Source organism: Neodiprion virginianus, chromosome 6 (assembly GCF_021901495.1).
Source record: "Neodiprion virginianus isolate iyNeoVirg1 chromosome 6, iyNeoVirg1.1, whole genome shotgun sequence".
In the NCBI taxonomy this organism is placed as follows: Eukaryota; Metazoa; Arthropoda; class Insecta; order Hymenoptera; family Diprionidae; genus Neodiprion; species Neodiprion virginianus.
The window spans coordinates 10,894,083-10,918,450 of record NC_060882.1 but is presented as its reverse complement, the minus strand read 5'-3'; the positions used below and the strand labels follow the sequence as shown (position 1 = coordinate 10,918,450).

At 41.4% G+C, this 24,368-nt stretch overlaps 1 protein-coding gene and 1 long non-coding RNA gene across 9 annotated transcripts in view; one reads left to right on the top strand and one right to left on the bottom strand.

Moving 5' to 3' along the window:
• The window catches only part of LOC124308075 (protein Fe65 homolog), a 200,433-nt gene that overhangs the window by 58,590 nt on the left and 117,475 nt on the right, over positions 1-24,368 (bottom strand). The window contains exon 1 of one of the 8 annotated variants that reach the window (XM_046770425.1): positions 10,044-10,595. The exons of the other annotated variants lie outside the window; for them this stretch is intronic. The gene's annotated coding sequence lies outside the window, so the exon portion shown is untranslated. Of the gene's footprint in view, positions 1-10,043; positions 10,596-24,368 lie in introns of those variants that run through there. 8 annotated transcript variants of the gene reach the window in all.
• On the top strand, positions 6,866-8,035 carry LOC124308084 (uncharacterized). Its single transcript, XR_006908913.1, has 3 exons — positions 6,866-7,201; positions 7,412-7,637; positions 7,881-8,035. It is a non-coding gene; the product is annotated as an uncharacterized LOC124308084 (long non-coding RNA).

Below are 24,368 nucleotides of genomic sequence, written 5' to 3'. Positions count from 1 at the left end.
TCGATTAGACGGAAATCAGTTCTACATGGCAAATGTTTTAGAGAATGTTTTTATACAGAAAGGAATTCGAGATTCAGGTCAAAAGTAATACTGCATAAATTATTCTACAGAATTGTTTTACAGATATTTTTATACAGAATAGTTTTATAGTTTCACAGACCCAACGCAATTCACGTTCGACACGACGGACGTTTAACACGCAAGTAATGAGATTAAATTAAGTTAATTTAATCAAAATGTACGAAATTCACGATTAAATGTATGATTTTGACAATTCGATCATTGCTCTGACAGAATGTGCGTTGTGTTAAACGCAATTTGTAAAAAAATATTCTGTGCAACAGTTCATGGAGAATTATTACTGATGCGAATCTCGAATTCCTTTCTGTAGATAAATATTCTGTAGAGCAATTCTCCTGTAGAATAATTTATGCAGGATTATTTTTGATGTAAATCTCGAATTTCGTTCTGTCCAAAAATATTTCTGTAGAAACGAGTTTGTAAAATCTATCCTGTAAAACATTTGCTCTGTAGAACTGATTTCTGTAGAACTGAACCACATTCAGCGCATGCACGCGTCGCTATGTTCAGAGAAAAGAAAAATATTTCAGATAAGAAGAGGTTCCATGGTGTTTTTTTCCTAAGGGATGATAGGTATAACCATTTAAATCAGAGGCTAGGAAATGAGAAGAAATCGTTCAAAAAACCTCCAGCAATGTTATTTTCGAAGTAACGTCTATCGTCCGTAATAGATTACGTGAATCTGGGCAATTTCAATAAATGAAGTTAATTGATATCAACGGTCTGGGAAAGGTTTCATAATCGGAACGTATATTAGAGTTGTAAAGCGGAAATGTAACTGTACCGTACTTACTAACATACATTTGTACTCACTCTGGATGTAAGTATTTGTACAATTTTTTAAGACGATTGTTGGAAATCTCTACAGTGAGCAAAATAATTCCAGAAACAGCGGATGAAAGATATCTGAGATTAATCATTTCCAACTTGCCAACTACAAGCTCTTTTCAGAAATTTTGATGCGTTAGCTTTTGTTATTCGAATTTGATAAAATTCCATTCGATTATATTTATTGATCCTTAAGTGTCAACGCAAAATGCAGTGAATAATTATCGACAAAAATGGAAGTCAAACCAATTTTATTTTTCTTATTTTGTCGCGCAGGCCGTCATGTTTCCCCAAAATAAAAGTGCTCAACGATTTTGTGTTGTTTTTCAAGATGACACTGCCGTTCTTTTCATACGAGCAGTATAGCATTCTTAGAATCCAGCCTGCAGCCCTTTAATTTACAACTTGCTCCACGTGTACAATTTTTGTCTCTTATCAGGAAGCATATCGCTCTAAAGATCGTATCGTCCGAGTCTACTCCGTACTTTGATTTTCCCCCTATTACAAAGTCACAAAGTTTAATGCTCGACAAGTATCCGAATGACAGAGCACAACGTTCAGCTTTCAGCCGTCTATTTTTGTTTCATGTACCTTTATCACCTTTAACTTACTAGACGGTTAATAACAGACGGCGGCAGCTGGCAGGCTAAAAAAAAAGATAAAATCGAGCACGTAGGATTTTTAGATTTTCGAACGAAAATTACTGCACCCAGGTGGATGACGCGAGGTAAAAACTAATAACGAAGCGATGATTAATTGACTCACGTAAGTCCGAGGTAATTCAACGTATTCATTTTTACTCAGTTTTAAGCCTCGAAGCTACAAAGACATTGAGTAATAGCTCGAAGCGACAGGAGTTTGATAACCTCGGGATGATTGATTGAGATGTTAGAAATGAGCTGTTACATGGACTTTGAGAGTAACAAACGCCTGGCACTCGTATCGCGGGTTTTAAATCCTGCTTCCGTATCATGTGCGAAATGGCCGCATCTAAACTCAGGGGCTCGTAAAGCACCCCCAATCAACAAATTTCCTCGGGGTTAAAGCATTTCGCCCCCGAACGCATCGCGCGTGGTTTGCAACCCGCTCAATTGCCTAATTACGCGAATTCCACGGTGGAAGTCATTGTTTGCCCAGACGCACCATCCGACTCCGTGCCCAGCCGGCGAAGATACCTACCCTCTTCCTCCGATGAAATGGGAAATGGGAAACGGGAAACGGGAAACGGGCACGCCAGGATTTAGTGTTTTAATCGCCGGAGGTGTTCTTGCGCGTCCCTCTTCCCGCCCGCGGGGGGTCTAACGCCGATAATTTAGAGGATTGAAAACTTACTAGACACGTGAGCTGGATATTAATCCCCGACGTTTAAACATTCCGGTACTACCTCGATTTACACAAATTTATACCCAACACCGTTCTGCTACGGGTTCAATTACGCTAATTTCAACATTTCTTGAACCCTCCCTAGAACGACCTTTCGAAAATGAAATTGAAAACTGACTACGATTTTACAACTCTCTTCTTCAACGACGGAAAACTATTGGCGAGACAGTTTCAACAGTTTCATACGGCAATTGAAATAAAGCTGAAGCTAGCAGCCAAGCGTGTCAAACGTTTTCGAAATAGAAAAATGCAGTTCAAATCTATCCTCATAATCGCATAAAAGATTCAAGACATTTCACAAAGTTCTGATTCTTGGACTTCACCATCTTATTCGAATGAACATCAGAACGTTTGGCTGCTAATTCTGACTGCTAGCTTCAGCCTCGTGCAGCTGAAAAGGTATGGTATCGATTCAAGATGAAATTAATAATGTTAAGTAAAGTTGTAAATCCAAGCACGCTAGAAAATTCCTCCAACTAAGACTAGTCGAGAAGATTGATGCAACTGACGGGGCCCGATGGGCAAGAAATTAATTAACGAAGAATGGTAATAGAATTACCGAAAAATTCACAGCAATTAGTATGACGAGTGCCATAAATTCATTGCGATAATTTAGAAAAATTTAGAGAACTATATAGTGCTGAAGTTAGGAAACTCTAAAAATACTGCGTATATGAATTCTTATGGCGGAGCTTTTTCGACTGCGGCACGATGAGTTTCGAAATGGATTTACCGGCAAACGAACTTCTGAAAATTTATAAAACCTTAACGTCAACTTGTTCTTAAACGAGGATATTTCGAGTTTGAATTAACATCCACATGTGTACATGATCGCAACATCAACTTATACCTGGTTGGTGAGAACGGTGAGCCTTGATTGTAGAAGCGATTCGCTTTTCGTGTCGTTTCAACAAAGTAACAAGTCCCAACATTTTACGATTCACAAAAATTCATAGACACTTGGATTATTTTATCGACAATCTGCTTGTAAGCGATTATCATAAACAAAAAACTTACTCTCTACATTGGAATGGGTGAGAATTCACTGATTCCCAGTTATAAGTTCACCGGACGGAAAGATTAGTGTATGTACACTAGAAATAAGTGAAATTTCACCAAACCGTCGGTGTATTTACACTGGTGTTTTCCAGTAGAATACTTATCATTAAGAATCGGTGAATTGTCATCAATTCAAATTTACAGAGTAAATTCAACTTTCCACAGCTCCATGCGCGCGAAATTCAGTGCCAAAATTTTTTTCACATGGTCTATACATTGCTTAAAGTATCAATAACCGTACTAGGATAAATCTTCTGATCGTTCGATTAATCGCGCTGCGCAGTTTAATTATTCGCATATTACATTCACTTTTCCAACAAAATTCACAGGTCGTCCTAATAATTCAATGTACCAGGAAACAGCGGAAGGGGGTGCAGGGGTAAAAACACAAGTCGAACAAGCAGCCAAGTCACTTCTCGGAGGAATCGATAAGGCGAAGCTGGTGTGACTCATAGGGGCGGTGACAGGACCTCTACTAGTGGGGCCGCCTCCTACAGATGCACGTGTATGGCTAATACACGAAGCTATTTAGCCAAAGCTCGGGTTAACTTTAGCCAATCCAACCTAGCCCAACCCAATTCCTAACTCAGCCTCGCTTTTCACTCGATTTCCCCATCGTGCCTCTCTCTCTCTCTCCTTCTCGCTTTGCTCCACCACCTTTCGAATAATGAATAGCCAATTTCGGAAATAGTGGAGAACACGGAGTTACGGTAGAAAATGAAATTAGCCGGTTGATCAATTGAAATTGCGTTTAAAACAACGTGCCGTAAAGCTCGAGGCGCGATGGGGCGCTTTTTACTTTCTCTTCCCTCCGCCCGTTTCCGCAACTTTGTTTCCTTCCCGTATTTTTAAGCCGGCACGGGTGGTGGACCATACCGGAAGATGGTGCGTGCTCGCAGGGGTATCTTGACATCGGACAAAAGCTGCCGTAGAGATGGGGAGGAAGGGAACGCACGCGATATCTAAATGTTACGGGGTGCAGAGTGTCGATGCGCCCTGGGAACTGGGGCTGGTTGGCTGGCTTGGTCCAATCCGAAAAGTGATCGTTAAAGTTTATAGCGACGGCTCACCGAAAGGTTAAGATTTCCTCCTCTGAACGAGCAACATTTAGCTTTACGGTGGTGGTAATTCTGACATAACAGGCAACTGCAGTCAGCCGGCTAGTCAGTTCGCCTCGCCACCTCGATCCTCGCGATAAAAATTAATCTCCACTCACTCTCCCTGACGGCGACCTGTGCAGTTTTACCAAAATTCGGTATCCGTTATACCTTTGCCAATTTCACTAGTTCTGGAGAAGAAAAATACCCCTGATTCACTTTTTGAGCTCTGCAGTCATATATATATATATGTATGTATATATATATATATATATATATATATATATATATATATGTTAGATTGAAATGAAAAGAAGAAGGGAGGCGAAAACGCCCTCGGGAAATCTGTAACGCGAGAATGAGCGTAGCCTGCTGGAGAAATATTTTACGAGTGTACGTTTAAGAAACAGGAAATACAAAATTGGCACTCGAAATAAGCGATAAAGCATAAAATTGCTAATATACGTTGTAAAAACGGGAGTGTATAATTTGAAAAAATCGTTCCAAGACGTCGTAATCTAATGCCATTTTTCCTTGTTTAAAATAAAATAATTAACACGTAGAAGCACATTTCTGTTTCCTTGAACTCCGACTTTCGGTAGAAAATGAAATTTCAGTTCACTCCGTCCGTGCCGTGGCTAAAATTTCCCAAATTAAACATTAAATACCGTTGGCTGGTACGGGGAAAATATACTATACTCTGCGCACATATGAACAGAGATTTAATTACGTGAACGTTTAGCAGGCTAACCGGTACCACGTTGAGCTGGTGCAAGAGTTATAAGTGTTGCAGAGCCGCGCAAATTACTTGCCGGTTAGATATTATATACGGACGGCGATAAATAGAGTCGAAAACACTCCGATGTGACGAGTTCACGCGAATCAACACGTTCTCCTGTATTTCTTTGATTTTTAAGAACGGCGCGTGAGAGTGAAAAAAAATTGTAATAAAAACGTAAAAAATTAAAAAAAAAAAAAAAAAAAAAATTAGATAAAATCAAACCGAATAATATACTAATACGGTAAATCACTATATGTATAATGAAACCTCATGCTCCACGCGGACGAGGAGGGGCGCGATATGCGGCAGTGGTAATTTTTTTGTCAGAGGAAGGGTCCGCGTTTTTGCCCGGCGCAAGATCGCCTATCTTTATGACTTAATAACCAACTGACGCCGGCCGAGTTGAACGGGGTTAAGCCTCTTTTTTTCGCTGCTCTGAATGCTTTTTAAAAACGCGATCCCTCGTGCAAATTCGCCATACGAAAGCCGTTATTGTCACGGCCCTTGATTTGTTTCTCTCGGTACGTTCTTTCCCTGTTTTGCGGTTTACTTAACCCCTTCACTATTAATTTCTCTCCACTTACCCCCAAGACTACACGTGCGTGTAATCAACCAAGTCTTGACTCTCAGCGTCATGTAATAAATATCAACAATAAGACTTCGTGTAAGACTTAACGATCGGGTCGTTCGGGATATTTGTTCGTCGGTAGCTTTGGGGAAAGGTTGGAAAAACCTTACGTTTGACGACGTGTTTTCGCTATAAAAAGTGATATGTTACCATTGATCCTTCGATGCTCTGCGATTCTGTCGCGTTTCACACACATGCCTAGAAATGACCATAAAAGTGGGCTGTAACGGGAAGGAAGGGATGTCCAGTTGATCTGACTTCCGTTGAGTCGGAATACGTGTGCCGAAGTAACACAGTAGCGTTTCCGAAGCTTTTCAGTAGTCACACAGAGAGGGATAATCGTTACGTGCAGCTTCAATATTTCCATAAAATTCTAAAAGGGTTCTAAGAGCATCTCTCAAAGGTTAGTAATGCTTCGCTATGAGTGCAGCAGCAGCAGCAGCAGCAGCATCTTAAAACTTGTTCGGCAACTTGAAGCACAATTTCGAGGGTGTCTATGGGGTGGATAATAGTTTGCGGTGTAAGTGCGCGGCGCATAATAACAGCACCGACTACCGCGAGTTTACGTAATAAAGAGAGCGCGGAAAGTTTATCCTGCAAACGGGCAATAAGTCAGTCGTAACGTAGTCGCGGTAGTTTGGCTACTTTAACGCCGCGTATCGCGTCTTACGGAGACGCAGGGGCGAGGGGGAGGGATGGGGATGGAAAAAGAGGGAAAGAGAGATACGAGTAGAAAGAGTCGCGACGAAGGCGCACAACTAGGTGAGTCAGTCCGCGTCGCCGCTCGTTCTCATTCACTTGCACAGAGACACGTTACACGAACACACCGCTAGACGAGAAATAGCGTTTAAGGGTTGCGTGCGGCGCCAAGTATGAATGGCGCCGGGTCGTCTAGCCTCCGCGGATCGGCCGTCTCCGTCTGCGTTCCCGTTCTCGTTCCCTCTCCACATCGTCACCGTGCGTCACTAGTTTCTGGCCAACCAACCTCTGGCCACATTAGCAGCCGCTCTGCAAGCCAAGGTCCGTTTTGCACGCAGAGCGGCCGATATACCTCGCTTCGTACAGTCTGGCCAAATTAAAGTGGCAAAACAGAAGAGTGCAGATACGAAACAGCGATGAGTGTACGAATATCTTTATGACGTAGTCGTGTGGCGCAGAATCGTTCCCTCGCCAGTGAATAACGTGAACCAAATTTTCTTGCAGTAGGAGAGATGCTTCTTTACGGTACCGTTCGCCGTTGTGACCAGTCTTTGACCCAGATTCGGTCATATTCATTAGGGGTAATCGCAAATGGTACAGGGATAAAGTAATAAAAAGTTCCGTGGCCATTGGAAGTCAGACTTTGTAAGTCACAAATTGAGTAATTAAACAGATTGAAAGTCATATTAATAAATACAGATTTTCATGAGGGTGGCCACAAATGGTGAATCTGCCTAGAAAGTTATGATACACTACCGATTTTCATCCTGTATAATTTGTGGTCAATTAATTTTTTGCCCAGACTGTACTGCCGATATATTTTCCGTTTGAAATAATTAGAATTTCTACCACCAGGACGGACGTTCACGACCTCGCCAAGTGTTTGGCGTGCGGGGAGATATTTGCAGCTTTTTCGCACTGCTAATTGGCAACCTCTGACCTTTAACAAGAATTAGAGGAGCCTAGCCTCGGCACGGTTCATGGAGGGATGTAATATGCGCGCACATACTCGAATCACGTGGTTCCGAAAAATTACCTCGGTTTGAGCGTTTTTCTCGAAAGAAGATTTTTTTGAACTTGCGTACATCATGACTCGACAAATTATTGATCGATCATTTTTAAACTTGGTGTACGTTAACCTTATGTAATTACACGGAATGCGAATCTATACTCTTAAGATAATCGGATTGTTCAAAGTACCCCTTTTCATTTATAAAAAACTGTGAAAAATACCACATTCTATTTAAAACTCGCGTAAAGTATCAAATTTTCGATTATAACGGACAAATGTAGGAGAATAATCTAAAGAATGAAACGATTTCAGTTTTGTTGTTCTGAGATCGAAATTATGACTTCCACAATGCACGGAAATTGCCAACGCGAATGAGGACCTGCTGTGGGACGTAGCTAAATAACTTGATCAATTACGAATCAAATGACTTGAAAAAACTGCCAGATCTTGTTCAAACTGGTAATAAAAGATCCTTAGAGTTCAAAGAATAACCATTCAATTCTTCTCTATCGAAAAAATTTCCGAAAACTACTTACTTTTCGGCCTGCTAACGTCGGTTCCTCCCCTTAAATACTTAGCAGGAACTCGACGACTTAGGGAGCTTTGTGGCGTGGGTTTGTCTTCCAGGACCTTGAGCCGCCTACGCCTGACCTCACCGACTTCCGCAGCTACCTCCACTCGTCAATAATCTATAATCTATACTAATCACGGACCTTGCGACCTCCGTATCACTCGGTCCTTGAGACAGTCTCGATTCGGCCGAACAGCCGTCTTTCTGACTCGTGTCGTTTCGATCCGGGCGCTGATCGCGCAATTTTTGGTCGATGATGACTCTGTATTTGGCGCTTGATGAAGAGTTTGTCTTGTTTAACCCTTCGTGGTCACTGTTATTTTTTGCCCCACAAGAAATACGTTAGGTCGAATCGACCCCAAGTGACCGCGGATGGTTGAACCGGAAACATGTTTCGTTGAACTCGTGTTCATATTTCCTTCTAGCGTGGCTTTAGACGCGTATTTAATTCGTTGAAAATCGATCACTGGCTTAAAATATACTTTCGATGATTTTCTAAAGAGGAAAACTTGCGAGACGTTCAGTGCGTTTGATTTGTATTTTGCTGGTTCGTTTTTCTCATCCAATTCTGCTCGAGACGCTGTTCGTTGAAACATTTTCCAGAACAGTACGAGCTTTCGAGGTTCGATCAATGCTAAAATAGGATTGCACAAGGCTTGCCTTTAACTCTGACCCGAGTCAGTGGTACAAGGTCTCTCGTGCACGTAACGACACTGAGCTTTAAATAGGCGTAGAAGGGCCCGTCGTGAATGTTATACGACGTTTACATATTTTGATGAAACCGCGGGTGTTATTAAATTTTTAGATACATAAACTAGAGGGTAGCTTTTGCAACGTGTTTCTTTAGCGTGTGGTTTACCCACCAGTTTTTTTGCAGAAAACAAATACCTGTATATTTGTATAAAATACATGTAAATAATCGCGATGAATTTATATCAAGATCGGACACGTTTTTCTATTATTTTTTCAATGTCTGTGACGGCGCTTTGTTTCAAACGGATTCGAGTTGACTTGTTCAAAATTTTTTATCCTGCCCAGTTCTAGACGAATTACGCATACTCGCGAGTTTTTCGTATCAAATCGTGTAGTGGTTCAATTTGAGATGCGACGTTTAGAGGACAAATTTACAGTGCACGTTAGTTGTGAAGTGGTTTAAATAGTATATGATTGTGTCCGTTAGAAGAGATTGGTGAGTCTGGTAAAAGAGAAAAGATAGACAACCGACTGAACAACTGACACGATATGCTGTTTTTCAAAAATTACACAGTTTATACACTTACGATAAATAATCGATTCGCAAATTCCGCGTCCCTTGTTTTCTCAATTTTATTTATTTCTTTTTTTTTTTTTATTCTACCAAACTTCAACACAGCTTTAGATCTCTGCACGGATACTCAGTACATGAATTTAAAATTCTGCTCACGAGAGTTGCGCACTGCTATACATACATATATGCCTGTACTAACACTCGAGATTAATAATAATCGATTGTCCGACTCCGTGGACTTTTACTACTTGTTCGGACCCACTGGCGCCTTGAAGGGCTTAAGGGCTTCAGGTATTCACGGCTGGCTGGTAAAAGCAGCGAGTGACTTGAGAAAGAGCAGAGAACCATATATCGTAGATTTACGATGTTTAGAGAAAGAAGACTCTGCGCTCTTCGTTAAGCTACCTGGAAAATACCAGGAACGAAAATTGAAGATTCTTTGTGCGAAGGAGACAAGTGTCTCTCCTCCAGAAAAATGCCGATAAGAGTCAAAATTACCCTCTCTCTCGCCTCTTCGTGTCCGTAAACAGGGCCTGCATGCCACTTACATATTTGAAAAATCTCGAGCCAGTTAGACCGAAATTAGTATCAGGTCGACATCAATTATCCATAGCAAACATATCAAGGAATTACGTACCTTATACATTTTCCATGAAATTTCAGATACTCATTGACATCGAAACATTAAGAGCCCACAGCGTTTATGTAAATAGTGAAATATCTGTTAATTATAAGCGCTAAGTTGTACAACGTGGTCTCACGATGAAATTTATTAATAACCAGTGTGTGCACCTCACGTATATTTTCACACGCAGAGCCGGTAAACTCAACACTACCGTCGGACGCCTAGCAGAGACGTGTCTGACGCTACCGCGCCGTTACTACTAGATGCACTTCACAATCAGCTGAAGTTGTCGGCAATTGACGTTGCGCGGTAGAAATATCGAATACCCATGTCGATTTAAACGAGAAGAATTCAAAGACACGTTTGGTTCGATTTTTGTTTTTACACATGTAATTGCGTTCAAAGAGGAAATCAAAGTTATAAAAAGAATCGATCGTCGTTTAAGTGCCGAAAAATGATACAAACGGATAAATAAGTAGTAACGCTATTTTTTCCCTCAACAATGGAATGAATATAAATTGATTTCGAACTGGCGCATCAATGTTTTCCTTACGTTTGAGTATAACGGAAGAAATTACTAATTATATATCGATCATAAAGCGATTCTACGCTCACGAACGTGCCTGTAAAATGCTAATGCGGTAAATATATAATTGTCACATGTAGGTTGGTGCAAACAAGCCGCCGTACCTGGCTCGCTATTGGGTTCTACTATGTGATTATTATGGCCGATAAAGCCGCAAAGCCATTTCACCGTCAACGTCGTGTTTAACGTTGAATACTTGTTATTCATTCGCTGTCGGTATTTATTTACGGCAATACGCTCGCTGCTCGTTATACGCGTATACATGCTGTGACGTGGTATTTCGTACCCCGTCACTTTATTTAATTATCGCATTCCCCTAGGTACAAATATCGCTAAAAATAACGAAAGCACGTCTGAGGCCAATACTCCAAAAATGAACGACTAATTATCTTTAGGTTGATTTCCCTTTACTAAGCTAATTGTATGCTATTTTCTAATTCTGTAATGCTCTTCGAGAACCATCCGCGAGACCTTCACGTCAAGATGCCAGGACACTACCTGACAGGGGTCACGTACCAGCTCAACATCAACACCACCGACTACAGACGAACGAATACCGCTGAAACCACTCCCGATGGATGCCTATCTAGTTGTCGAAAAGGGTCGTGCGTGATGCACAACAGCACCTCCAACTATTTGAGACTTATCGGCCAGGAGCCGAACCACGAACGAATGCTTCTACCGCTCGGATGCATCGTCAGGCGGCGTACAGGGCTGTGCGTCAAAAACACAACGAAGCCTCCCGTCGACGATACTTATCAGCCTGGAGCTGAACCGACCCTAACATCTACTAAGTCGTTGACTATCCAATAGAAGACGGTTTTCTCTTAACGAACCGTCTTATCGAAGGACTGCGGCGTGGAATAGGCTAATGATATGCTGACCACGTGGATCTGGTGGATCTAGTGTGGGGATCCGGGTTGAGGGCCATCACCACCAGATCGTTCCGGCATGAGGGCTTCGATGAGCGAGGGCCGGGATGCAGCGCCGACGAAATAGCTACAACGGGGAGTACCAGTAAAGCAAGGAGTGAGTTACAGTCTGTCGCAAGTCCAGGAGACCGGTGACGTAACATTGCCGCACGCCTCAATATCGCAATACCTGAGCAGTACGACCCCACCCCCTTCTCACCAACGATACCGCATAGCTGCAGGAAAACATCTTTAACCACCTTCCGACGTCCTGATACCTCGATACCTGTCGTCGAGGGAAAAGAAAAACAAGCGGCGAGGGATTATCGCCGCCTACCCGTGGACCAGGCCACGCGACCTGCTGGTCCAATTAGAATACCGCAAATTTTAGGAAGAATCACGTGACAGCAGCTCGACGAACATCAGGATCATCGCTCATCTCGACACTCTACGTTCAGTTCCTGACTTGAAAAGACGTGCTATTGTTATACCTAATATCATTACCGCTATCACTGTGACTAGTTTCTCGTTATCGTATCGCATTCTCTATACCGTTTCCATCTTCTTTTACGTAAGTGAGGTTCCTTTTCTATTTTGTGAAGCCACGAGATTACTTGCAATATATCGTACCTTTATCTTTATCTCTTTCTCTCTTTACCTTGCAGTTGGTCTGCTTGAGCCAATTGGGCTCGTATCTTTTCTCTTTACCTTGCAGTTGGTCTGCTTGAGCCACCTGGGCTCGTACCTTATTATCTCTTATCTGTCCCTTTCTCTGTCTTATTGCAAGTAACTTCGCGACTGGTTGATTATTACTTACGCATTGTAGTGACTATCGCTTTATCTCATTATCGCTCTCTTTTAGAATATTTGAATGTCTAATATCGCTGTCTAGCAGCGCGTTCCGTTGAAGGATCAATTTTTATCTTAGCTACTGAGCATTACTATTTTGTTATATTTTCTCTGATTAGTTTCTATCTGTCTTTTTACCTATTATCGTTGATTATCGTATCTTAGTGAGAGTACCGCGGGAGCGATCTTATATCGCTGCGCGGTCCCGTACGTCGTTCATTTGACATTGGAGTATTGTGCCATATCGCATAACATCTTTTTCACTATTTTCTTCGCTTATATCGCTGATCGTAGTTGTCCGTAGTCTATTTGGTTTGCCGTACGTTGCATATTAATTATCTTGAATATTGTTTGCCGTATCTTGAATTACCTTTTATCGTACCGAATATTATCTCTCTTTCTCTCGCACTTACCGCAAACTATAGACTACGTATTATCTTTTATTCTCTATATTTTATGATAATTTTCTATTTGACCTGTCGCTTGCATTTACCTTGTAATTCATAATTCCCTGTCTACCTATTTCTGATCATTCTGGTAATGTGATAACTATTTCAATTGTTGTATTTCGCATGTGTTATAATCGCTTCTCACATTTTATGATTTATTCGCTTATCGCTTAATTTAAGTACAGTGTATCTCTTCTGTTCTGCCTACCTGTCATAAAACCGTGTTAATCATTACCTTTAATATCGCGAGCTTGCTCATATTTCCCGCTTATTCGGAAAACGTTCCGTTAATTGTTAACTCTCTCGCTTAACCTTTCTCTGGCTGTAACTATTGTTAATTATCGCATATATCGTACTTGTATCGCAAACTCTTCAGCTACTTGCTTGTCAGTAAACTTATCGCTTCTTGTTTAGTATATTTGATATTATTCCTGCTTCACCGTTTCTTATTTTATCTATTGGATTCGACTCCGCCCCTCTACCATTATCTTGTCTCTCTGAGCGAACTGTGCAAAACCGTCGTAGAACCTGACCTTACCTTTATCTATTACCTTTATCTTTATCGTTGTCTTTTTCTCTAATTATCTATTTTTGACGCATGTGCGTCTGGCGCCCAACAATTGTATCTTTCTCCCTTAGTACCTCTCTCTATCTAATTGTTTAGGTTAGCGACTGCGCCGTAGGGTAACCAATTATCGTTATATCGTTTATACCCTCAAAAAATATTGGTTACAAAATGGCGCCCAACGTGGGGCCACGCCAATAAAGAGGGATTATCTTATTCAGTGGTGAAAGCAAAGTTTATCGTATACTGTCAAAGCACCAGAGAAAAGTAAGAGACCGAACACGAACCCCAGAAACCCCAAAAATTAATAAAATTGCGAGGAACTCAGACAATTGAACAACATATTTAAATTAATTGATTACTGTGACCAAAATTGGATATAAACCAGGGTTTGAATATTAGAATTCCATATTGCGACCGAATACAGCATAGATATCGCAAAATTAAAATATCGATAATTGAAAACTATTTAAATATCGCACGGTTTAACCGCCAACAATAACGCAAATTTAAAGATTATCTAAATAACGCACGGCCTAACCGCTATTAATAACGCAAATTCAAAAATTATCTAAATACCGCACGGCTTAACCGCCGCTAATAACGCAAATTTGAAAATTATCTAAATATCGCACGGCTTAACCGCCATCCATAACGCAAGGTCGAAAAATATTTAAGTATCGCACAACATAACTGCCGTAACTATCGGGAACATAAAAACACGTGGATACCGCACAGATTAACCGACGTACCTCTCGAATAATATCAACAGAAAAACTCAGGGATAATTCGATACGACCTAAACATCCTGACCTTATAATCTGCTCAGTCTAGTGTGTGGCAGGGGTGATCCCTTGTTGTAATCAAACTTGTTATTGATTCGCTAGATCGCGGTGTTTTGGTTTCTTCAGCGAGGTCACCATATTAATCTTCTTGCACAACAAAATCTATTGTGAAACCTTTGGCTTGGGTAGGATAATATAATCTTCCGTTGTTTATATCGCAGTTTCCGGCTTTACAGGGTCACGCTAGTTAACCGACTAAATAATCCATCAATACCGCAATTTCTTTCTCTCCGGGTCACCTATCGCTAGTCAACACTTCTTATGTCAATACACACGTCCGCTAAGGCGTGGGTAGACTCCTTGACCGACGCCGAATTAAACAACGAATTAGAAGGACGCTCGTTGTCAACAGCAGGCATATTACCGGTCCGTCGTCAGCGGTTGACGAATTTTTGTAAGCAACACGGTCTAAACATGGATGACCCTCCTGCTCTCGACGACGCTTATATGACTACACCGACAGACGACAGCGATAGCATAACGTTACCCACGCCGACGCAACCAATCAACCCCGCGCCTCATACCGACGATGAGATTCGTGACGTGACGCGACCGTCGAACCGTAACCCCGAGACGTCAGCAACCGGCGCGATTCGGAAGCAGCCACCGGAACCGCAGCCTAGCCGGATTAGCCCGCGTAATATACCGCCAGAATTCCTTCCCGGCAATGATGCACCGGCTAAGCCGGCGCCCGTTCAGCAACCGCCGTTGAGATCACGGGAGTATCATCCGATGAATCCGCCACCATTTGACTACCGCACAGGGAATTCTCCCCCTTACGAATATCGCGACGCACCGCCGCTGCGGAGACCTGCCTTCCGCAACCAGGGTTTCGAGGACGGCCAATATAACTTCCCGCGACCGAGCATGAACAGCAACGTCGCATCACCGTCCAGACCGACCGCGTTAGCCGCGTATGAGGTTATGAGAAAATGGAATCTCAAGTTTTCGGGAACGCGTAACGAGGACGCCGAAGCATTTCTCGCACGGATAGACGAAGGCCGATCGCTCATTAACATTCGCGACGAGGATATTTTAAATAGTATCCCCTTCTTCTTATCAGGTGTCGCAATTTATTGGTTCCGCAACAAACGCGAAACGTGGCGTTCTTTTGCAGAATTTAAGGCCGCATGGCGCCGTAGATTTGTCAATCCGGAATTGCAGTTCGCATTGAGGGAGGAAATTCGTAGACGAACCCAGGGCGAATTCGAGTCAGTCGCCGATTATTTAACCTATATGAGAGCGTATTTCGACAGACTGAGGCCCGCGTGGTCGGACGATGAACAGCTAGATTACGCATACCGCAACTTATTACCGCGATTACAGGTTTCAATTCGACGAGACGAATTACAGGACCTTGGTCAATTAGAAGACATTGCGAGTCGGATAGAAATCAGCTTCCGCGTAGCAAATAATTATCAAGCACCGCCAACCCCGGAACGATCGGTATTACCCGAATTAGCTTACCGCGGGCAAAGAAATCCTAGGCCTTCTCGCAATCATTGCTCAGCACTTAACTTTTTCGAGGAAGGCCCGGAACCCGAGACGGGACTAGCCAACGCGACCCAATTCGCTCAATCAACACCTAATCGTGGCACACAGGGTAACCGACCCAACGGTCGAAGTGCACAACCGCGTGCTAAGGCACCTCGATTCAATAGTCGAAACGATACCAGTGCGCCAACCACTCCTACCGCTACCACGGCTCAGACGGATACCGCGAGCATCGCGAATAACTCTCCTGAGTTCGCCGGTAACCCCTTTCGGCCAAGCCCGAAAGGTACGCTGATCTGTTACAGGTGTAGAAAATCCGGTCACCGATATGCGAATTGTCCTGAATCCGCGACCGGTCTATACTGTTTCCGATGTGGCAAAGTCGGATATACTAAGGTGACGTGCCCGAATCGGTGTGCGGGAAACCAGTGATGGAGCCACACGAAAGGGGAACCGCGATTTCCGACTATTTTAAGACCGTCTTCTCTTTAGCTTCCACAAAATTTTTTTTTCTTCTCGCTAATTTTTCGTTATTTCTCGCTAATTCATTACCGCAATTTTTTTATTTGTATTACCGCAATTTATTTTTACTTTTTTTATTACCGCAAAAATTTTTTTTCAATTTTTTTTATTACCGCAATTACCGCAACCTCTCGTCAGGGTTACCGTTTTTTTTTTCTCTCGCAAACTTTTTTTATTATCGCAATTTTTTTATCGCAATTTTTTTTTCTTATCGCATAGTACTTTTTTTATTATTATCGCAAATTTTTTTTTCTTCTTGTCGCATATTTTTTTTTATTATTATCGAAAAATTGTTCTCTTTCTTTTTTTTTGCCGCTAGGTTTTTGTGAATAAACTATCCTATTACCGCTACACAATTATTTTCTCGTTGCTATAGTAACAGTGAACCGTCTTATCACCTATATCCGATCACTCACGGTGCGCCCACGATCCACTCCTGAAGTCTGTCATATTCATCGTTACGGGATCAATTAACCCCCTCTCGTAAATTGGTTACAAAATAACGTCCAACAATTAAAACCCCGCGTTCGGTAAGATAAACGCCTAAATCCTACCGCGTCATCGTCGCGACGTCTAGTCACCTAACGCAGTAACAACTTGAGGTCAAAACTCCTTTTATCGCAATTATCTTAAAAATAACGCTTAACAATTTTTTTTTCGCTTCACCCAGAATAACATCTTACATGAGGCCAATATTTCAATATCGCTCTATATCGCGTAAATTGTCTGAACTCCTCTGCAACAACACCCTTCAACCAAGCAATCGAATCAATCAACTCTCTACCTTCTCGCAAAAATTTAGCTCATCCTTTCGCTTCCTTCACTCACAACCGATCAGGTCAACAGTAGAACTTGGAAAACTATGTTTCGCCAAGAATCAGCAGGCCGTACTCCAAAGTCTCTCAACTAAGTCAAGTATCGCATGGATTTTCCATTTCAATCCTATCTATCGCAACTATCTCTAACATCTCTAACGATCGTCTAGTCACATGCAAAAGTAAGTAGTCAACATAATGGTTTCCTAATGGCAAAGGACCTCCTCGGTCCTCCGTAAGGAGGGGGGAGTTGTGACGTGGTATTTCGTACCCCGTCACTTTATTTAATTATCGCATTCCCCTAGGTACAAATATCGCTAAAAATAACGAAAGCACGTCTGAGGCCAATACTCCAAAAATGAACGACTAATTATCTTTAGGTTGATTTCCCTTTACTAAGCTAATTGTATGCTATTTTCTAATTCTGTAATGCTCTTCGAGAACCATCCGCGAGACCTTCACGTCAAGATGCCAGGACACTACCTGACAGGGGTCACGTACCAGCTCAACATCAACACCACCGACTACAGACGAACGAATACCGCTGAAACCACTCCCGATGGATGCCTATCTAGTTGTCGAAAAGGGTCGTGCGTGATGCACAACAGCACCTCCAACTATTTGAGACTTATCGGCCAGGAGCCGAACCACGAACGAATGCTTCTACCGCTCGGATGCATCGTCAGGCGGCGTACAGGGCTGTGCGTCAAAAACACAACGAAGCCTCCCGTCGACGATACTTATCAGCCTGGAGCTGAACCGACCCTAACATCTACTAAGTCGTTGACTATCCAATAGAAGACGGTTTTCTCTTAACGAACCGTCTTATCGAAGGACTGCGGCGTGGAATAGGCTAATGATATGCTGACCACGTGGATCTGGTGGATCTAGTGTGGGGATCCGGGTTGAGGGCCATCACCACCAGATCGTTCCGGCATGAGGGCTTCGATGAGCGAGGGCCGGGATGCAGCGCCGACGAAATAGCTACAACGGGGAGTACCAGTAAAGCAAGGAGTGAGTTACAGTCTGTCGCAAGTCCAGGAGACCGGTGACGTAACATTGCCGCACGCCTCAATATCGCAATACCTGAGCAGTACGACCCCACCCCCTTCTCACCAACGATACCGCATAGCTGCAGGAAAACATCTTTAACCACCTTCCGACGTCCTGATACCTCGATACCTGTCGTCGAGGGAAAAGAAAAACAAGCGGCGAGGGATTATCGCCGCCTACCCGTGGACCAGGCCACGCGACCTGCTGGTCCAATTAGAATACCGCAAATTTTAGGAAGAATCACGTGACAGCAGCTCGACGAACATCAGGATCATCGCTCATCTCGACACTCTACGTTCAGTTCCTGACTTGAAAAGACGTGCTATTGTTATACCTAATATCATTACCGCTATCACTGTGACTAGTTTCTCGTTATCGTATCGCATTCTCTATACCGTTTCCATCTTCTTTTACGTAAGTGAGGTTCCTTTTCTATTTTGTGAAGCCACGAGATTACTTGCAATATATCGTACCTTTATCTTTATCTCTTTCTCTCTTTACCTTGCAGTTGGTCTGCTTGAGCCAATTGGGCTCGTATCTTTTCTCTTTACCTTGCAGTTGGTCTGCTTGAGCCACCTGGGCTCGTACCTTATTATCTCTTATCTGTCCCTTTCTCTGTCTTATTGCAAGTAACTTCGCGACTGGTTGATTATTACTTACGCATTGTAGTGACTATCGCTTTATCTCATTATCGCTCTCTTTTAGAATATTTGAATGTCTAATATCGCTGTCTAGCAGCGCGTTCCGTTGAAGGATCAATTTTTATCTTAGCTACTGAGCATTACTATTTTGTTATATTTTCTCTGATTAGTTTCTATCTGTCTTTTTACCTATTATCGTTGATTATCGTATCTTAGTGAGAGTACCGCGGGAGCGATCTTATATCGCTGCGCGGTCCCGTACGTCGTTCATTTGACATTGGAGTATTGTGCCATATCGCATAACATCTTTTTCACTATTTTCTTCGCTTATATCGCTGATCGTAGTTGTCCGTAGTCTATTTGGTTTGCCGTACGTTGCATATTAATTATCTTGAATATTGTTTGCCGTATCTTGAATTACCTTTTATCGTACCGAATATTATCTCTCTTTCTCTCGCACTTACCGCAAACTATAGACTACGTATTATCTTTTATTCTCTATATTTTATGATAATTTTCTATTTGACCTGTCGCTTGCATTTACCTTGTAATTCATAATTCCCTGTCTACCTATTTCTGATCATTCTGGTAATGTGATAACTATTTCAATTGTTGTATTTCGCATGTGTTATAATCGCTTCTCACATTTTATGATTTATTCGCTTATCGCTTAATTTAAGTACAGTGTATCTCTTCTGTTCTGCCTACCTGTCATAAAACCGTGTTAATCATTACCTTTAATATCGCGAGCTTGCTCATATTTCCCGCTTATTCGGAAAACGTTCCGTTAATTGTTAACTCTCTCGCTTAACCTTTCTCTGGCTGTAACTATTGTTAATTATCGCATATATCGTACTTGTATCGCAAACTCTTCAGCTACTTGCTTGTCAGTAAACTTATCGCTTCTTGTTTAGTATATTTGATATTATTCCTGCTTCACCGTTTCTTATTTTATCTATTGGATTCGACTCCGCCCCTCTACCATTATCTTGTCTCTCTGAGCGAACTGTGCAAAACCGTCGTAGAACCTGACCTTACCTTTATCTATTACCTTTATCTTTATCGTTGTCTTTTTCTCTAATTATCTATTTTTGACGCATGTGCGTCTGGCGCCCAACAATTGTATCTTTCTCCCTTAGTACCTCTCTCTATCTAATTGTTTAGGTTAGCGACTGCGCCGTAGGGTAACCAATTATCGTTATATCGTTTATACCCTCAAAAAATATTGGTTACAATGCATATACCGCAATAAATTGATACGCGATGCACAGTCGTGTACTTTGATACCGGTAATTACGGTGTTTCCCCGTATAATTAATATTCAGTGTTCCTTTCGCCGCAGCGACGGAGTAAAAAATAAGTGCGTCATTCCTCGCCCGACGTTGTCTATAATTGAGGAAAGGCACGGGCCGTAGAAACACCGAGGTAAAGTCGACCTCTCTTATCATCTGCCAATTGCGCGGAGCATACTGCCTGCATGCCTCGTTAAAGTTTATCACTTTACAGTAGCTGGTAGCGGCATCGAGGAACAGGGAGAAGGGAGGAAAAGGGGTACTTTGTCTTCCTGGAAGTTCCATTAGCGCATTAAACTGCCATTTCCGCGTCCACTAACGCAACCAGGTCGACAGGATATCGCTATCGAAGTTGTCTTGCACGGTGTATCCAGCAGCGGAAATTCGAGAGGCATTATCGCGCGTGTCGCGATCCTTGAGATGTTCCTTGCGTGGGGGCATAACTGGCCCCCTTCTCAATCACTCAAAAAATAGGACTGACTCTTAATAAAAATGAGTTATAATTAATTATTACACCTAACGACAAGCTGGAATCTAAAATTTCTCGTGAATTCTGTTGCCGAGCGTAACCCCTGAAAAGTCGCGGTTACGAAAATTCATCTGTTTGTGAAATTTTTCCAAGTTTTATCACTACTGTTTTCTTAAACATTCTGTGTCCCCCTGTTTCTGTCGTCGTTAGAGATTCTCTGAATTTTTAACACGCGTAGGGCAATTTTTATCAGACATTTAGAATTATTCGGTATATAAATTATTAGACAGAAATGTGGCCAGCATGTCATCTCCGTAAAGAGCCGTATAAATTTATCGATTGTTGAAGTAGTCATTTTTGGATAAATGTTCGGTAATTTGGTTAGGAATTTTTCTAGTTCAATGACATATATTTGCAGGTACTTTATGGCAGACAAAAATCAATAAATTGTAAAATATTCGCGTTCGTGCAAGGAATACCTTAACATTGTTCCGAAGAACAAGCACGAGAGAATAACGTGGAATTATTGTTCCTTTATTGCCTTATGGAGCTGAAGGATGAAAATAACCGTAAAACAAATGGTACCCAGTAATTTGAATTGCTGGTAACACGCGTATGCGCACACACACAACGATTCGAAACCCTCGGGTCATCCGTCACCGGGGAGAGAACTGTCCATTGCTCACTGACCAATGTCCACCCACCTAAAACCCGAACCCAGAGGTAGCCTATCACTCTAAATACGGCTAGCTCACCGCCGGCCCGACGTTGTTACTCATTATATCCCTGAATGAGCCCTTTCTTGCCGCGGTACCTTAATTAACAAGTAGCCACCGCATGCACATCAGCCACCGAGTATTTTTACATAATTAATAGCGCCACTCGGACACGCGATGTATCATGTTATCTTATCGACGTCCTCCAACAGCCAGGGGATCAAGGGAAATGTACAAAAAAAAAGAGGATCGACGCTGACGGAATCACGCGTCGTCACTGGAAGGAAAGGATTCGCCACGGATTGCCTGTACGAGAAGTCAGGTTTTCGGATCGTAATCATTTTTTGCCAGACTATATATGTATATTAGAGTGTTTAAAAAAACAAAAAATTTTTGGATTCTTCTTAACGCTACCCGATAAAATGCCTCTTTGAGACCTAAAAAATAACCTCTTAAAATTTGAGCCACGTAGCTTATGCGTAAGAACTGCCGCAATTGATTTTTCGTTTTTTTTTTCACTTTTTTCCTAAAAATCTCCCAAAATATAACATATACGACAAAAAGTCTAGGAAGATCTTTTTTATGAAATTCAATTTACCGTGAAAAAAGTCTCGTGTGACTTTTTCATACATTACGTATTTATCAAGATATTTACAAGATGCAAAATTGCAACTTCAAATATTGACTTTTCTTTTCCAAAATAATTTTTTTCTTTTTTCAATCTTCTTCAGATCTCATATATTAATTTTCAACTCTCAATAAAAAAAGAAATTTCATATCGAATCCCAAATTTTGTTGATCGACTCTGAATTGACAAAAACAAATTGTTTTGGAAAAGAAAAGTCAATATTTGAAGTTGTAATTTTGCATCTTGTAAATATCTTGATAAATACGTAATATATGAAAAAATCACAAGAGATTTTTTTCACGGTAAATTGAATTTCATAAAAAAGATCTTCTCAGACTTTTTGTCATGTATGTTATATTTTGGGAGATTTTTAGGCAAAAAGTGAAAAAAAAAACGAAAAATCAATTGCGGCAGTTCTTACGCATAAGCTACGTGGCTCAAATTTTAAGAGATTATTTTTTAGGTCCCAAACAGGCATTTTATCGGGTAGCGTTAAGAAAAATCCAAAATTTTTTTTTTAAACACTCCAATGTATATACATAGTCAGCGGAAGGCATTTGTATTTTGCTTTGGGATAGACTGACGATTTTCAATTCTGAAATTTTATATGTACCTCATCTTAACTGCATCAGCTATCTATATGTAATCGACATATCGAAACCGTAATTTCTGTAAAAAGGTTTACCTGTCCTGAATATATGTTCGATTTCAAAGAACATCATGAGTGCATTTTTATGGAAATGTCGAACAGACTTTGAGAACCTGAGAAATTTGCGATAAATATTGACTTATTGTTCATTTTCAATCATCACAGGTTTATCGTATGAAGTACAATTTAGTTTTCATGAGCTGTAAGAAGTCCAGGTGTACGTTTTTGGACCATTCACCGATTTTACGATAATTTACTAAGTATTTCGCGATCACCTATTCTTACGTATTCAGCCACACGTCATTGTATGCATGTGCAGAAAAAATTACGTCGGCTTTAGAAACGCAGGCAAAGTGGCGCATGACGGATCACTTTGAGTCAGTGAAAAGAGTGCGGTATCCGAACACCGAAATCTGAATGAAATGCATATAATCTCGCACGAAACTCGAGTGAAACGATGACGTGAGAAAGGAAAGATTTTTCACAGCGATCACAAAAAGGCAATCACGAAAAACTCAGAATCGCACTCTCGTTCATTTTAAACCAAATTAAATTTCTTATCTGCTTTTGGTATCGGGCACGGCTCGAGCCACGCTATGCTTAATGCACAACCAGAGGCAGGAAGCAAGTGTGGTGTTATTGGATTCTCGTTTTATTTTTTTAAGTTAACGAATTTAATAACCACTCGGTCAAAATGCGACAGCTGGACGAGATAATGCGACCCACAGGAAGTTTGATAATTAGTGAATTTTTATTTTTCTCAAACAGCATCAGTTTACACGAGCCAACATTTTATTACGATTAGACCACCCCTAATTCATTTCGATAAATATCTAATCGCGCATTATATAATTGCCTTATTTTTCACCCAGTTTATAGCCCTTATCAAACAGACATTATCCTTTTTCCTCACCTACAATAAATGACGATGTATATTCGAAGAAAAATTAGCTCCTCAAAAAAAGGATATAAGATATCTGATTTATACTTTTTATGTACACCTATAAATCTCAAAAATGCTGCAACCGAAAGTGTTCAATGTGGAAAAAAGATCGATTATAAAATTTGTGGGAAAACAGCTGAGGCCGGGATGTAAAGAATATTTGAGAAAGAATATTCACCATCACTCCGGTAAAAAGACTATGAATATTTGTTCATTAAATAATTAACGACTGGTGTGTAATTATCATATACCGAATACGTGCGATTTAGAGTAAATGCTGTTCACAATTAGAATGCAGTCGCGCTCACCCGCAGTAATTATTCAAATTTGGTAATATAATAACGTGCATTTAACAACGCGTGTGCAGTGATGTTTAATTAACAATGTTATTCAGCGTAGCAGATTGCCCATCTACAAAATGCATATTACCGATCAAAATTTTCACTCTACAGTAGTAAAATTGCACAGTTATCTCAAAGATCTGCAGGATGCAATTTTAAGAAACGTGAACTGCGAAAATTTCGATAAAAAACGCACACCCGGATTGTCGTTGTCAAATTTTTGAAACATTCTTGCGGTTCGATATAACTTTCAAAACGCGTTGGAACATAATTTTTCCGGCAAATGAGCTGAAGCGTCAGAGTAATTGACGGGGGTGTTATTGTTAAAAATTCACAAGTTGACGCGCTGCGTTTATATTAACGATTGTAAGCGTGGTTGAACGGAGCGGGGGATAAATCCATATCGGTTATAAAGGTCGGCTGGATAATCGATATGCACATAGGTAAGTACGCTTTGACGGTGCAGTTCGTAATCGACATTAGGCTGCTACTTGAACCGAGAGAATAAGAGCCACCGATGCATAAGCGAAACGTAGCGCGATTTTGGCTATCGGGTATGAGAAGATGAC